At 34.8% G+C, this 15,931-nt stretch overlaps 1 protein-coding gene across 3 annotated transcripts in view; it reads right to left on the bottom strand.

The window, feature by feature from the left end:
• Nucleotides 1-15,556, bottom strand: part of dyrk1aa (dual-specificity tyrosine-(Y)-phosphorylation regulated kinase 1A, a) — a 214,121-nt gene extending 198,565 nt beyond the window's left edge. For 2 of the 3 annotated variants that reach the window (XM_039744456.1, XM_039744458.1), the window contains exon 1: nucleotides 14,709-15,245. The gene's annotated coding sequence lies outside the window, so the exon portion shown is untranslated. Of the gene's footprint in view, nucleotides 1-14,708; nucleotides 15,246-15,430 lie in introns of those variants that run through there. The other variant, XM_039744457.1, reaches the window with a different exon arrangement.
• Between the last annotated feature and the right edge of the window lie 375 nt (nucleotides 15,557-15,931).

Below are 15,931 nucleotides of genomic sequence, written 5' to 3'. Positions count from 1 at the left end.
CACACATCTATACACATATATATATACAGTTATATATATATATACACATATACACACATACATATATATACATATATATACACATACTGTATATATATACACACACATATATATACATCTATACTAATAAAAGGCAAAGCCCTCACTCACTCACTCACTGACTCATCACTAATTCTCCAACTTCCCGTGTAGGTAGAAGGCTGAAATTTGGCAGGCTTATTCCTTACAGCTTACTTACAAAAGTTGGGCAGGTTTCATTTCGAAATTCTACGCATAAGGGTCATAACTGGAAGCTATTTTTCCCCATATAATGTAATGGAGTCTTGAGTTGCAGATGGCGGGAGGAGTTTAGTGTGACATCATCACGCCTCCTACGTAAGTCACGTAGAGCACAAGGAAGAACTCCAAACTGCGATCAGCACAAAACGCCATTTCACAATTGAGAAGGCAGAAAAACATTATGAAGCAAATGATGCATACAAGCATATTCATAAGTACAGCTACTGCGGAAACAAAGCACGGCGTGAACCGTAAGTTTATATTAAATTAAGTTCATAGGCTGCCACTAGCGTTTGTAATTTAGTGCCTGCCCATATAAGGCCGTCCATCAGCGGCAATCCAATACAAACACTGCGGTAAATATTCACGTGTGAAGGACTGTGCTTATGCAGAGGAAGATGAGATGGTCAGGGTGGTGTTTGGCACAAACTCATTGAAACTGCGAGAGAAACTTTTAAGTGCGGGTCTTAGCTGACATTACGAGATGGCACCAGTACAGCTGGGAACCTTCGATGCAAGAACACCAAGCGGCTCCGTGAACTGGCGCGTGCACAGACAAAAGCAACAGTTCCAAAGAGTGCTGAACAAAACCGAATTACACAATTGAGAAGGCAGCAAAAAATATGGCGTCTTATACATAGAATCATATTCATAAGTGCAGCTACTGCGGAAACAAAGCACACGGTGGAAAAAGTGAATGTCCTGCTAAAGGAAGACAGTGTAAAAAAACCCGTGCATGCAGTTTGTCACATCACAGATAAAAGGAAGGAGCTGTTTATTGATGCAGTAAGGAACTAATCGATGAATGAAACCTCTTATCTTTACAGCGATTGACAAACACGGAATGTAACTTGAACACATCCTACAAATACGAGCCTGATTGAAAGAAATAATGATAATCAAATCCTTGATGACAGCAACATTCAATAACACTCACAAAACAATTACTGTATATTGACAATCATGTTACGTTATTTTTAAAATGTTCCCTTTTCTTTTCATAACTTCTACTTCTCCACTGCGATACGGGTATATATATAAATGTATATATATACCCGATCTACAATACATACTTTAGCATAGACAAGCCACACGCTGTGGCTAATTGTAGAGTCTTAAGCCTCTAACGCCGACATTGAGGTTGATTCGAGAGGGATGTACTGACTATGTGCGCGCTACCGATTCATTTACCTTGCATCTCCTTGGTTTGGGACGTATGAAAAATATTAGGTTAGCAGAATCATATTACGTTATTTTAAAATTTTCCCTTTCTTAGCACAAGCACAGCTGAGAAGCTTGATGCATGTACTCCATAGCGTTAAAAATAACGCATTTAATCACACTTTCAATTCCAAGCAAGCGGGAACTTTTGTCAATGCATGATTTCCTGGTACATCCATTACACTGATGCACACATCACAGCTACAAAAATGTTAGAGTCGGAATAAAGCGCGTTCCTACGACTGATCATTTCGACTACCGGCGAAGCCTTGATAAAAGCATGGTTTTGTGCACACTGAAAAGCAAGCAAAATTAGATGCATTACAGAAAGCGGACTTTGTGGCTCTTACTGGGGATCATTGGACTTCCGTGACCGTTAGTAATTCTAAATACATCTAATTACAAAATGTTCAATGATCACACTGTTTTAGCCTAATGTACAAAATAATTTTGGCTAATGTTACTCAGAGTTTAAAGAGTAAGCTGGTCAAATTACCTTTTATGTTTCTGACTTATTTTTTAAGAAGAAAAACTGCACTTTATGTTGAAATTTTGGTTATTATTATTTAAAGACAATACTATTCTGAAAATGTACTTAAAGTACTTAAACTACCACTTTATTTTTAAGTCTGCCCAATTTTAACCAGGGATGATATTTTTGTTTCTGTTTTGAATTCAAATGCAGTTTAAAGCTTTTTTCAGAAATTAAAACAGCTTCAGTTTACAATATTCATGTCCATGTCTATTATTTGATTCTGTAAGCCCACTAAAACCGTTTTAAATTAAAAAAAAACATTTGCGATTTGGGGCAAATTTAGTGTCGATTACATACGATTAATCAAGATTAATTCTTACACAGCCTCTAATTAATTGGATTAATTTTTTAATCGAGTCCCACCTAATATATATATATATGTAGATATATATATATGTAGATATATATATATACATGTATATATATGTGTATATACAGTATATATGTAGATATGTATATATTGTATATACAGTACTACAGAACCATGGCAGAGGAGAATAGTGTGTTAAAGAAGTTATGAAAAAGAAAAGCAAACATTTTAAAAATAGCATTAAGATGATTGTTAATGTAATTGTTTTGTCATTGATATGAGTGTTGTTGTCATATCTATCTATCTATATTATATATATATATATATATATAGCAACCTACCTGCGATTGGCAGAGAAGTAAAAAGAAAAGGAAACATTTTAATAATAGCGTAACATGATTGACAATGTAATTGTTTTGTCATTGTCATGAGTGTTGCTGGCATATATATATATATATATATATATATATATATATATATATATATATATATATATATACACATCTATACACATATATATACAGTTTATATATATACATATACACACATACATATATATACATATACATATATACACATACTGTATATATACACACACATATATACATACTGTATATACAACATATACATATCTACATATATACTGTATATACACATATATATACAAATCTACATATATATATCTACATATATATATATTAGGGGTGGGACTCGATTAAAAAAATTAATCCAATTAATTAGAGGCTGTGTAAGAATTAATCTTGATTAATCGTATGTAATCGCTGCGTAAATTTGCCCCAAATCGCACATGTTTTTTTTTTTTAATTTAAAAGCGGTTTTAGTGGGCGACAGAATCAAATAATAGACATGGACATGAATATTGTAAACTGAAGCTGTTTTAATTTCTGAAAAAAAGCTTTTAAACTGCATTTGAATTCAAAACAGAAACAAAATATCATCCCTGGTTAAAATTGGGCAGACTTAAAAATAAAGTGGTAGTTTAAGTACTTTAAGTACATTTTCAGAATAGTATTGTCTTTAAATAATAATAACCAAAATTTCAACATAAAGTGCAGTTTTCTTCTTAAAAAAATAAGTCAGAAACATAAAAGGTAATTTGACCAGCTTACTCTTTAAACTCTGAGTAACATTAGCCAAAATTATTTTGTACATTAGGCTAAAACAGTGTGATCATTGAACATTTTGTAATTAGATGTATTTAGAATTACTACCGGTCACGGAAGTCCAATGATCCCCAGTAAGAACCACAAAGTCCGCTTTCTGTAATGCATCTAATTTTGCTTGCTTTTCAGTGTGCACAAAACCATGCTTTTATCAAGGCTTACATTTCCGGGTAGTCGAAATGATCAGTCGTAGGAGCAGCTTTATTCCGACTCTAACATTTTTGTAGCTGTGATGTGTGCATCAGTGTAATGGATGTACCAGGAAATCATGCATTGACAAAAGTTCCCGTTTGCTTGGAATTGAAAGTGTGATTAAATCGTTATTTTTAGCGTTATGAGTACATGCATCAAGCTTCTCAGCTGTGCTTGTGCTAAGAAAGGAAAATTTTAAAAATAGCGTAACATGATTCTCGTTAACCTAATATTTTTCATCACGTCCCAAACCAAGGAGATCTGAAGGTAAAATGAATCGGTAGCGCTACATAGTCAGTACATCCCCTCTCGGGAATCGAACCTCGAATGTCGGCGTTAGAAGAAGACTCTACAATTGCCACAGCGTGTGGCTTGTCTATGCTAAAGTATGTATTGTAGATCGGGGTATATATATACATTTATATATATACCGTGTATACAGTGGAGAAGTAGAAGTTATGAAAAGAAAAGGGAACATTTTAAAAATAGCGTAACATGATTGTCAATATACAGTAATTGTTTTGTGAGTGTTATTGAATGTTGCTGTCATCAAGGATTTGATTATCATTATTTCTTTCAATCAGGCTCGTATTTGTAGGATGTGTTCAAGTTACATTCCGTGTTTGTCAATCGTTGTAAAGATAAGAGGTTTCATTCATCGATTAGTTCCTTACTGCATCAATAAACAGCTCGTCTTCCTTTTTATCTGTGATGTGACAAACTGCATGCACGGGTTTTTTTTACACTGTCTTCCTTTAGCAGGACATTCACTTTTTCCACCGTGTGCTTTGTTTCGCAGTAGCTGCACTTATGAATATGATTGTATGTATAAGGCGCTTCATATTTTTTGCTGCCTTCTCAATTGTGTAATTGGTTTTGTTCAGCACTCTTTGGAACTGTTGCTTTTGTCTGTGCACTGCGTCAGTTCCGTGAGCAGCTTGGTGTTCTTGCATCGAAGGTTCCCAGCTGTACTGGTGCCATCTGTGTAATGTCAGCTAAGACCCGGCACTTAAAAGTTTCTCTGCGTTTCAATGAGTTTGTGCCAAACACCACCCTGACCATCTCATCTTCCTCTGCATAAGCACAGTCCTTCACCGTGAATATTTACGGCAGTGTTTGTATTGGATTGCCGCTGATGGGCGGCCTTATATGGGCAGGCACTAAATTACAAGCGCTAGTGGTAGCCCTATGAACTTAATTTAATATAAACTTACGGTTCACGCCGTGCTTTGTTTCCGCAGTAGCTGTACTTATGAATATGCTTGTATGCATCATTTGCTTCATAATGTTTTCTGCCTTCTCAATTGTGAAATGGCGTTTTGTGCTGATCGCTGTTTGGAGTTCTTCCTTGTTCTCTCGTACTTACGTGGAGGCGTGATGATGTCACCGAAACTCCGCCCCGGCCATCTCAACTCAAGAATATATATACATATATATATATATATATATATATACATATATATATATATATATATATATATATATATATATACATATACATATATATATATATATATATATATATATATATATATATACATATATATATATATATATATATATATATATATATATATATATATATATATGTATATATATATATATATATATATATATATATATATATATATATATACACATACATATATATATACATATACATACACATACATATATATATATACATATACACATACATACATACATATACATACATATATATATACACATACATATATATATACATACATATACATATATATACACATACATATATATATACATATACATACACATATATATATACACATATATACATATACATATATACATATATACATATATACATATATATACATATATACATACATATATACATATATACATATATACATATATATACACACATACATACATATAAATATATATATACATATACATATATATACACATATACATATACATATACACATATACATATATATACATATACATATATATACATATATATATATATACATATATACACATATATATATATATATATATATACACACACATATATATATATATACACACACATATATATATACATATAAAAGGAAATGTCTTTGTAAAATAAAAACTAAATTAAAACTAAAAATACATGATGAAGGACAACTAAAACTAAACTGAATTCCCAAGTAAGGTCAAAAAACATGTAGAAATAAAACCTAATATAAAAAGGCAAACTATAATAACCTTGCTGTACACGTGATTTACCAATCCAGCCACAATAACCTCTTATATTACATAAGGCAAAACACTTTCCAGAAAAGTGTAGTTGGTACAGACTTTCATTCAAACCGATTTCTTAAACTTCTGTTCATTATTATTAGCTGAATCTCTTGTTTAATTAGATGATACTTCACCAGCTCTGCAATTTACATAATCACCAATACATTTTGCTTCTATCAACAAAAACTCTGAAACATCCATATTTCACACTGCAGCTAAAGGTGACCGAATTCAGATTTTATTTTTCATTCATGTGACACAGATGTGATATTTTTATGAAAGCAGGAAAACAGCAAACTATATACAGTTGAGTGCCAACTTCCATACTGGATTTTGATCACATACAATACAAAACTTGATATGGAAATTAAGAGTTTTTACACTGTAAAAAATGTAACTAAGTGATAGTCGACCCAGTGTAAAAAAGTTTGTTGTTCCAGCATTTCTGTGTTAAATGTTTAGCTTGACAATCGTTTCTTCATTGTGTGGCGCAGATGTGAGTTCTATTTTCTTTTGGTTCAAATGTAAAAATCAGCATTGTGAGAATTAATAATCTGTTGTTTGTGTGAGTTTTTCTTTTGCGCAATGCGCATTTCCTGCGAGAATGTTCTCGATTTATGAGGTTTGGACACGTGCATGAGTCCACGACTCCAAAATCTGTAATTACTAACGTTTTATAGTCCCGACTTAAGGTAAGTAAATGCATTTACATGAGTAGGACTTTTCTTTGTTGAAACCTATATAGTTAAAAAATCGGGGTACGATTTATTAACAGTTGCCATGAGTAACCTTACTAACTTCGACGACCATCGATGATAACCTACTGCGAGCGTAAAGATTTTTATCGCGTTTAATGTTAGCTTGTGTTATTTGCAACGTGTAATGATGGCGGGTCCGTTAACTACGGAAGATTTTAATGACTGTAACAGAATCTGAAAATGAATTATTATAAAATGAAAGCTCAGTTGTGCTTATTGTCGTGGCTTTTTATCAAAAGCCACACTATTGCGTTATTTCCTTCTTTCCTTTTTTCACTATAACAGCTTATGTTTTATACCTCAAAACCCGACATCAGGACTTTGTTCACTTAAGGTTAGCGGTCTGAATTCCCGTAGTAGCTGCGGTGACCGACTCAAGCTTTTTAGGCACCATACCAAAGTTGCGAACAGAGACTGGAAGCAGATGATTACATAGTGGATTGGGCAATAAAAGCGTACAAGGCAGCAGCTTGTGGATGAAGTGAAGAAGAAAAATATGAACCTGGACCTAGTCAACACCAAAATGGACCTCACTTTTTCCCTGAGAAGAAAGGAGATTGTCATGGATGAACCACTGGTCTCTGTAGTCCAACAGAGATGGCCAGGCCTTTTCATAGAGCAACAGGTGAGTTTTTTCTAATCTTATAATTCAATTGTTGAGTAGCGATGCTAGTATCTTGAAAATAAGTACATTATTAATTTCTGAATTTTGTTACAGGTATATGCAGAATTTTATCGCATTACCCAGGTGCAATTGAAAGAAACATTTCTGACATCCTTGGACAAGTATTGACAGCTCTGATCAAAATGTACAGAGCAAATGGAGGCAAGACAGCACATGAATTGAAATCACTTTTAGAATTACTAGATGAACAGGTGCGTAATAAGGATCAGGAAAGAATTGTTTTATAGTCATAAGCATTAACTTAACATAGCATGTGGCAGTGTTGTAATTAAGGCTGTTAAACTGTTTGCTTATGAAGGTGCATGTGGCAAACCCATAGACTGTTATCAAATGCATGCAAAATTATTTTATAGAACAAGCTAAATTATACTGTATATGTTTATATCTGAGTCATTGGCACTACACATATTCCCTCAATGTCATGGACTACTAATTCATAATGTATTAATTTACAGTTTTCTTTAATGGTGAGATTTACACAAACAATATTTTACCAGAAATAAAAGTACATTCCTGAGCTATTCTGTTTATTATAAATTGAAATTGCCCAGGTTAATAGCATTTTTTTTTTGTTGTTTCTGGATGTGTGCATACATTTTGAATAATTTGCAGATGTACAAAATCCTTTCATTATTTGGATTCATTTAACAAAGATGGACTTTTGTATATAGTAAGGAGGAAGGAAATATATCAAATATATTTAGTTGTTTTGTTTAAGTTTTCTTACATTGTCGTTTTGTTCAAACATTATTTCTTTGTATATTCTAACTCTATGACTATCATTCTTGTTAACTTTTCAGACAATGGATGTTACCACACACAAGAGGGCAACGGTTCTACAAGGACTACCTCTGTACTTAAGAGAATACAAGAAGTTATCAACAACATGTCATGTGAGTTCGGTTGGAAATGTAGAACTAAATGATTAACAAACAAGAAAGTTAAGTTGGTAGACAACCTTTCACTTGGCTTTGGAAAAGAGTCAACTATGGTTTATTTTTCACACCTTATCTATATCATTGTTCTATATTTTTAGGATACAGACTCCCTTCAAATATATACAAATGAAATGAAGATAGGAATATTGGAGGTTGTGAGGCACCATGAGACCCATCCGGGAGCTGCACCAATGAATGTGGCTGTGGTGATAGAAGGTCAAGTAGTAATTGAAGCGCTTGTTGACTTCACAACTGCATTTGTCATACTTGTTGGTCTTCTGTATGCTCTAAACATTCAATACCCAAAAGAACTGAAATACACTTTTGAAACAGTGCAGAAGGTGTTTCTAAATATTGGAGACTCATACTCACATAGAGTATTGTCACTCAAAAATATGCTGCATAAATGTTAGACAAATGTGTCTCAAATCTGCAGAATAGGATGTGCTTGTATTTTGATTTTAGATTAAGTTAGCTATATCTACTTTTCTTTGTGTGAAATTCTTTCTCCGTTGCAAATTAGTGTTAATGTTATGACAGAATCCCTTTACCCTGTTCAGGTTCTGTTCAAAAAGACATTTTGGAATTATTGATGTAACACTTTTCAATTTAAGATTCCACAACATCAGAGATGGCATGGCTTGTGGTTATTAGTAATATGTTATTAAGAAAAAATTTGAATGCACTGAATATAAATACATTTATAGAAGTGATTTTCATATTTCACATTGTAATAATAATGTAATGCCATGTCTAAGAAAATAAAGCTACATTATTTTCAAAAAAGCTGTTTTTTCTTTTTTGTTAAAATGGAATATGTTGCTCAATATAGTCAGAGTTCTTAAGTAACTGATTACAATGTGCTTTTTGAGTTTGCAAAAAATAAATATATTAATTTCTTGAATTACTACCTTGAAGTTTGCCTAAATTTACTTACGTTTATTCAGCATAGGTTTTTTAGTTACGCCAATTAGAGATGACATTGACAAAGCCTTAAAATTTATGTTAGATGGGCTTAATGCTGTTTTTACATATTAGTTATTTCTACTTGAGCTAATTTAGTTTTCTTAGTTTGGCATAGAGTAGCTTATATCCAGTGAACTCAAATTTTGTAATTGGCTGGATTTGTCAATATAATGTTGGGCAAACTCAAAAAGCACATTGTAATCAGTTACTTAATATTTTTTAATTGGGAGTAGGATTGATTTTTTACAGTGTATATGAAAGCTCAGGTCAGATTTGCCTGGTAATTTAACTTATTAGGGCCACTTAGCTTAACTAAAAGTAAAGAAGGAAAATAAAAGTGAAATTTTATCCAAAACGTCTTTACCTGAAGTGTCAAAAGAAACTTGCAGACCAGCAATGCTTGCCATTCCAATTAAAACAAAGGGTATTAGAGGTGGAGGCAATGATGAGTATATGATTCATATTGATGGTACATGTACACTGTGAAAATCCTAACATTTTGAAAGGTCCCTAGGACATGCCAAAGGAAGGAGGCAACCTGATGTAGCCTCAGTGTTAGGTCTTGCAGCGAGTTGGAGTTGTATGTAGCAGAGCATAACTATAATATTATTGCAATAATGGAATCCCGTCTAAATAACATAGATAGGAATGACTGTAACATACAGGAATACATTTTTTAGGAAAGATACACAGTACAGAAAAAGATATGGGGTTGCTGATTATGTCAAACAGAATTTAAACGCAAGTTTATATCTTAGTGAATACATGTGGCTTAGCCTGGAAAGCATTAGGGAAAGAGGTCTTATTTTATGAGTGTGTTATTGACCACTGAATGCTGACAGCAATTTCAACACATATCTTTTTAGTAATATTAAAAAGGCATGTTTACAGGGGGATATTATAGTCATGGGGGATTTTAATTATCTGAATATTAACTGGTATGACTTCACAAATGGCGGAGCACAAGAGCAGGAGTTTTTAGAAGTAATCAGTGACTGTTTTTTACCATAGTATGTTAAAGCACCAATGCGGGGTGAAGCCTGTCTGGATTTAGTATTTTGTAATAATTAAGATAGAATTGAGGGTGTTGAGTTGATTGAACCAGTCAAGTGACCATAACATAATACAAATCTCAGTATTTTTTAAGAGTGCAGATGCAAAAACTAAAATTGTTAAGTTGAACTTTGGAATGGCAAATTTTGAGAAGATGTGTCAAAGTCTAAGAAAGATAGACTGTAATAAGCTTTTTAAATGTGGAGACAGTTGAGGAGCAGTGGAACAGGTTTAAAAATATTTTACATGTAATGCAAGACATGTACATGCCTAAATTTTGAATTAAAAGGAAATTTTAAAAACTCTACAGTAGGTTAATAAAGAGTTAAAAAAGAAGCTGCAAAGTAAAAAAAACAGTTATATAAAGCATATAAGACTAATAAACTCTAAACAGTAAGGAGTATGAGAACATGAGGGCAACCATTAAGTAGTCTTTTAGCCACCCAAATATACATCTGGAGAAGAATATAGCAGAAAATGAGAAAGACAACCCTTAAAGATTCTTTCAGTATTTTAGTAGTAAAAGAACAGGCAAGGAGGAGGAGGAGATGAAGTGCATCAGAAATAGTAAAAGGGAATTAAAAGATAAACAGCAAAATAGAGGACACTCTAAACTTGCATTTTTTTGAGGTCTTCAAGAGTGAGGAAGTGATAACCTCCCAGCTATAAATGAGATTACTAAGAAAATTCTGAGTGATTTAGAAATTGTACAGAGTGAAGTACTGCTTGGATTAAACAGGCTGAAATTAAACAAATCACCAGGCCCAGATATTTACCGTTGAGTTTCTTAAGGAGGCTTGCGAGTACAGACATAAAACCTAGATACATATTTTTAAGAAGTCAATTCACACTCGGGAGATTCCGAAGGACAGGAAAATTTCAATTATCATCCTGTTATATAAAAAGGCTGACCTGGCAGATCCAAGCAACTATAGGCCAGTAAGCTTAATGTGCAACACAGGAAAATTAATAGAAGGAATTATTAGGGATGAGATTGAGCAAAAGATGGCAAGTACAGGAACAGTGAACATGGGTGCAGAAGAGGGAGGTCATGTTTTACAAACATGCTGGAATTCTATGAGGAAGCAACAAAAGGATATGATCAAAGTAGAGCATATGATTTTATATGGACTGTCAAAAAGCATTTGATAAGGTGCCACATGAGAGGTTGGACATCAAACTAAAAGAAGTGGGAGTTCAGGGTGTTCAATTGTAGATGGATGCAGAATTTGTCCTGATACAGAAGGCAGAGGGTTATGGTGCAAGGAACCTTACCAGAATTGGCTGATGTTAAGAGTAGTGTTCTACAGGAGTCAGTGCTATGGCTGCTGGTAATTTTAACACACATAAACGATTTAGATGGGAGCATAAGTAACAAGCTGGTTAGGTTTCCAGATGATACCAAAATAGGTGGATTGGCAGATAATTTGGAATCTGTTAAATCATTACTGAAAGACTTGGGCAGATTTGTGGCTGATGGAGTTTAACGTCAGAAAATGTTAAGTATTACACATAGGCAGCAAAAACGATAGGCTAGAATACACAATGGGAGGTCTGAAAATTGAGAGTACACCTTATGAGAAGGATTTAGGAGTCATAGTGGACTCTACACTACCAACTTCAAGACAGTATTCAGTAGCCATTAAGAAGGCAAACAGAATGTTTGGTTATATAGCAAAATGTGAAGAGAACATGTCCAAGAAGGTTATGCTCAACCTTTATTACACACTGGTGAGGCCTCATCTGGAATACTGTGTGCAATTTTGGTCTCCAGGCTACAAAAAGAACATAGAAGCCCTAGAACAGGTCCAGAAAAGCACAACGAGGCCGATTCCAGGGATACAGGGGATGAGTTATGAAGAAGGATTAAAAGAGCCAAGCCTTTTCAGACTAAGCAAAAGAAGATTAAGAGGTGGCATGACTGAAGTATTTAAAATTATGAAGGGAATTAGTAGAGTAGATCGAGACTTACTTTAAAATAAGTTAATTACGAACACAGGGACACCGTTGGTACCATGTTAAGGGTAAATTTCGCACAAACCTTAGGAAGTTTTTCTTTACACGAAGAATGATAGACACTTGGAATAAGCTACCAAGTATTGTGGTAGACAGTAAGACTTTAGGGACATTCAAAAGTAGACTTTTTTTTTTTAAGAAGAATCAGAAAAATTTAGAAGAATTTAGAAAAATAGGACTGGCCTGTTCTCGTCTAGATCCTAATGTATAATGAGTACAATCAATCACATTCTCAACACTAATGAGGATGGACTATACTATGTCAATCAATTACACTGCCTATTCTTAAGCCCACATTTCTAACAGAAATGCATGCTGGTACAGTATGTCACCACATACTTTCTAAGAACTGTCAAACCAACTGTTTTTGAACCCCAGCCCAGCCCTTTACATCTCACTCCTATTAATCTGGATGATTCCTCTCGTGTCCACATGTCCCTAAGAACAGAGATGGAAGAGAAAATTATTCTCAAATCAAAAGTTATGATCTTTTGTTTTTGATTTGTTTCCCTTACCATCAAAGGCTAAAGAATTTGCATGTGGCCTCCACTGAAAACATTTCAATGATCAGGACATCACCCGTTTTTTTAGCGTTTGTGGTGAGTCTATTAGTCAGACATATTCATTTTTATTAATTATGTGGATTCATGACACATTCAAGAATGATATCAGTTCAGATAATTGAGTTAGTTTCAGCTGCAATTTGAACACAGGCCATTGTTTTCAGAGTTTTAAGAATTAATCTACATTAGTTTATATAACACTCTTTATATTGTTTAAACTATTGTTTCTTTGTCTATAATTATGTAGCATACAGTTAATCTGGTACCCTATGAATCTATGTGCTTTGTTTTCACAAGTAGCTGCCTCTCTGAAATATTTAGTATTAAAAGGTAGGGAGAAAATAAAATTTCCAGTTTAGTCCACAAACCTTTCTGTGCCACCATCATCTATGAATCAAGAATGATGCCAAAAGAAGGTGAGTGCCTTGTCTGGCCATTACACCCACTGGGACGAACGATCAAAGAGATCGAAAATTACCATAACGGTGTTACCTTAATGTAACTATCTAAAAATACATTACAAGCGACTGGTATGCCATCCAAGGTTGGTTTCTGCCTTGTACCTAATATTACACCCGATCCGCCTGGGTCCCCTGCATCCCCACGACTTAATGTTAAGTTGTCAAATGAATTAATGAATCAAACTCTGGAAAAAGTACAAAACCAGTGACCACAGGCTGACACTAAAAAAAAGTAACAAAAACATACTTTGTACTCCACTTGAAGCATACCGTTAAGTCCAACTGTACTGCCCCTGCCCTCAAGGTCTACAGAAAAGGATATACTCCTAATGACCAAGCGTATTTAACAGTAAGAGACAAGTGGCATTTAGTGTGCCCTTTCTTAAATACTAGGTGGAAACTGTCAAAGTTATTACGACGAAGATTTGACTCTCTACTGATCGCCAGGTGCTCGACGTTACATAGAAGTTTAACGACAATCGGCTACAAGGTGGAATAAAGTAAATATAATTATGTTCTAGCAAACAAAAATAAAATAGAAATACGGCACATGCGTTACATCGACACTCATGACGTCAAGCGGGCGAGTGCAAAGGGAAGCACAGATCACCTAACTGTCAAGGGGGGTGGTTCTGCTATGCCGATGTCACTCTACCGGCATGACAAATATAGCCCTCCTCTACCTGGCAACATGGATTTTGGCGACACAACAATACATTGATGCTGCAACTTAAAAACGCAAAGCAAAGTTATAAACAAACGCAAGCTCTTCGTACAAAAATGCATTCAAGGTCTTGACACGGCCTAGTCAAATCTGCGATCTACAGCTAAAAGGGTAGCTCGCAAAGGAGAGGTGTTCTAAACGAGCGTTACAACAAAGTAAATAAAAAATAATATATACTCAAAAGGCGCGTCAGACAACAAATACATTAAATAAGTTTTTTTCTTTTATCTCACTAATAAACTACACATATCAACGCCTCATAACTTTCAATGCATTATTAGGTGCAGGAAAAACTTCATTTTTGTTTTTAAATTAAGACTGATGAAGTCCCTTCCCCGGTTGTTGAAGATGCAATACATATCCAATTTTGACCTGTTAACTTTTTTTTTTCTTAATCTGAATCGCTATGCACATCCCCTTTTCATATATGCTGCCGCTTCAAGACGCTGTCACTCTTGCATTTTCTATCCTTTCGCTGTACACCTACACTTAAGGATTTCTAGCAGTACCCAAATATAAATTTATGCCGTGATGAAATGTACCCACCTTTTTATGGTTCCCTTTTAAACCATGTCTTAATACCTTTCTTCTGCAGGTTCTTCTCCTCCGTCTTGCGGAGTGATTTGTCCGTAAAGGCCACGCACGACCACCGTTTAATCAAAAATAAAAAAGAAGGGAAAAAGATCCAGTTTCTCCATGTACCATCCAAATTAAAACGCCTCTGGGATTAAAAAAGCAAATTCTCTCTTCTCCGGACGCTGTCAATTTCCCCCAAAATCAACAGCGCCTCTTCAGTAACTACCAAACACAAACTTATGCGATCAAACGCTGGCTCCAGAAAGGAAAAAAAAAACGTACATTGTTATATTACCATTGAAATGAGTGACGTCGGTAATAGGTTTCCATTTGTATTTGTACATTCCCCACAGAAGCTCTTCTGTTAAAAAACTCGCCGACCCATTCGTGATAAATCGCGTTTTCTTGGGCAAGGTTTTTCCGTAAATTTCACAAAATGGCGCGCGTTCCAAACCTGCGCAGCGAACCGGCCCGGCGGACCATACAGAGAGAGAGAGAGAGAGAGAGAGAGAGAGAGGACGAGCAAGGGAGGGGGTGAGTGAGTGAGAGAGAGAGCTAAAGCTAGAGCTAGATAGACAGAGGGGGGCACAGGACGAGAGAGAGAGGTAGACCAAGGCTGACGGAATACCAACCGATCCGCTCGGTGCTACTCAAGTACAAAAAATGAAATACAGTTATCTTCTCAAGCATACCTTTCCACGCTTGCCAAAATGTATCCCAACTATGCATTACTGAAGCATCATACGGGCACACATTACTGTTTGTATAACGCAAATTAATTATTCCGGCGGGAAGGCAAACGATTTAAAAATTAAGCCGAATAACAAAATGGCGGCTGGCGAAGAACGTTGCTATGACGACTGTCAATCAAAAACTAATTAGTTCCCGGATGAAAAGCCGCGTCGTTTGAAGATAGGCGGGGGAGTTTCCGTTGACATGGAGACTGTCGATCAAGATAGTCGTAGTTGCTTTAGGAGGAGCTGAAATCGCGTCATTCAAAAGCAACGCCATCTTGTCTCTGAAGCGGAGTTGTTGCGTAATACTGCTTGGGATAGATTTTTAAATGCTGGGCATGTTAACGTAAATTTTCTTAGCAGTGAGGTATTCTTTTAACTTATCACCCGATTTTAAAATTGGTACGGCATCAGCGCATATATAAGTTAAGAGGTCTTTTATTTTTCTGGATACTATTC

Source organism: Polypterus senegalus, chromosome 2, assembly GCF_016835505.1.
Source record: "Polypterus senegalus isolate Bchr_013 chromosome 2, ASM1683550v1, whole genome shotgun sequence".
Taxonomy (NCBI): domain Eukaryota; kingdom Metazoa; phylum Chordata; class Cladistia; order Polypteriformes; family Polypteridae; genus Polypterus; species Polypterus senegalus.
This window is presented reverse-complemented; position numbering and strand designations above follow the sequence as displayed.